At 43.1% G+C, this 1,882-nt stretch overlaps 1 non-coding gene across 1 annotated transcript; it reads left to right on the top strand.

Annotated features, from left to right (window-relative positions):
* The first annotated feature begins 1,503 nt into the window (after nt 1-1,503).
* On the top strand, nt 1,504-1,609 carry LOC119471020. The gene has a single exon (XR_005200010.1). It is a non-coding gene; the product is annotated as a U6 spliceosomal RNA (small nuclear RNA).
* Nucleotides 1,610-1,882: the final 273 nt, after the last annotated feature.

The following is a 1,882-nucleotide window of genomic DNA, read 5'->3' as shown; positions in this document are numbered from 1 at the left end:
CTCAGCCTGAACAGCCTGGACCTGTGGATGGCATGGTGATGGCAGCAAGAAGCTGACAAGCTCCTGTGTAGAAAACAGTGGTTCCCCAGTGAAGCCCCACCTTCAGGCCTGGGACAGGCTGCCAGTTCCATGGACTGGAGTGAGAACATATGGTGCTTTTTCCAGGCCTACCCATGGATGTCCTGCCTGCGGAAAGGACCTACCCACTCTGAGTCTCCTCTCTGCCTAGTCTTCTCAGAGCTAAAAGGATGTTGGGAGGAACTACTGGTGAAGAGGAGCTACCCACTATGGGTTTTCACTCTGCTGAGAGGGAGTTGGACACTCATCGAGATGACCTGCCTGAGGAGGGGAACTACCTACTGTGGGTCCCTTCTGAACTATTCTGTCAGTAAAGCACCACTTTGCCTTGCCTACCCTCCACTTGTTCATGTACTCCATTCTTCCTAGAAACAGGACTCAGCAACTGGTAGGGCTGAAAGAGCTGTAACACAAACAAGACTCAAACATGTCCCTTGCTTGCCATGTTGCAGGTAATGAGAAATTGAGGCGAGAAGGAGAAATGAGCTCCAGCCCTTTGGGGACCGCAGACCTAGCAGCTCCCTGACCCAGGGCTGTGACATCCTCTTGGGGACTCTGTGGTTCCTGGAATCTCCCAGCTTTTAGGTGCAACACATTCCCCAGTGCCAGCCTAGGAGACTGCTTGCAATATGCCTGGTCCAGCCGCAATCTCACAAGGAAATGACACCCATGTTGGTGCCTAGAGCTGCCTGCCCCACTGAAGTTGGCATTCCTGGCTATGCACAGTGGCTAGACCCCACACTTGCTCACACACAAAACCCCAATTGCTCTGCACCTGGCTCACCCGTGGCAGGTGTGGAATCCAGGCCAGTAGTGCAATTTGAACACAGCCTGCCAGGCAGAATGGGTGCAACGAGCCAAACAGGACTGAACAAAACCCAGGCAAAAGCACCACTGGCCACACAGGTTTCTGGTCAGAAAAGCAACACCCCCAGGATCTCATAACACTATCACCTACTATATACTGTATGTAATTGTACATGCTATACTTTTGTACAACTGGCAGTGTAGTAGGATTGTTTACACCAACATCACCATAAATATGTAGGCAATGCATTGAACTATTATGTTTAGATGGCTATGACATCACCAGGTGACAGGAATTTTTCAGCTCTATTGTAATCTTATGGGAACACTATCATTTATGTGGTCTATAACTGTTATACTGCTAATGATTGTCCAAACACATACAAATAAGTGCAACTATCATACTGAAAAATTAAGATGCAAATCTAATTGTGTCCTACAACCATAGCCTTCAAGTCTCATTTTAAAAAATGTTTTTGACTAAAAGAAAATACATTGAGTGTAGGAAAAGATAGAATATGATTAAGAAATAATATCATCTTGAAAATGTGGCTGTGCAAGATTCAATTTTAAGGCTACCTATATATATGTGTGATTGTTTGTAGAAAATCTTTTATAGTGCTCACTTAAGCAGCACATATATTAAAATTTGAACAATATAGGAAAGATTAGTATGGCTCCTATGCAAGGAAGATGCAAAATTCATGAAGCAGTCCATATTTTGAGGACCTCTTCAAGAAGAACTACAAACCACTGCTAAATAAATTAGAGATGACACAAACAAATAAAAAATCATTCCATGCTCATGCATAAGAAGAACTGACATCATGAAAAGGGCCATACTGCCCAAAGCAATTTAAAGATTCAATGCTATTCTCATTAAACTACCATTGACATTTTTCATAGAATTAGAAAAAGGAAACTATTTTAAAATTCATATGGAACCAAAAAAGAGCTAGTATAGCCACCAACACAATCTTAAAAAAAAAAAAAAAAA

The sequence above is a fragment of the Cebus imitator genome, unplaced genomic scaffold (assembly GCF_001604975.1).
Source record: "Cebus imitator isolate Cc_AM_T3 unplaced genomic scaffold, Cebus_imitator-1.0 Scaffold47, whole genome shotgun sequence".
In the NCBI taxonomy this organism is placed as follows: Eukaryota; Metazoa; Chordata; class Mammalia; order Primates; family Cebidae; genus Cebus; species Cebus imitator.
Note: the sequence above shows the minus strand (reverse complement) of the source record. Positions and strands in the feature narration are given on the sequence as shown.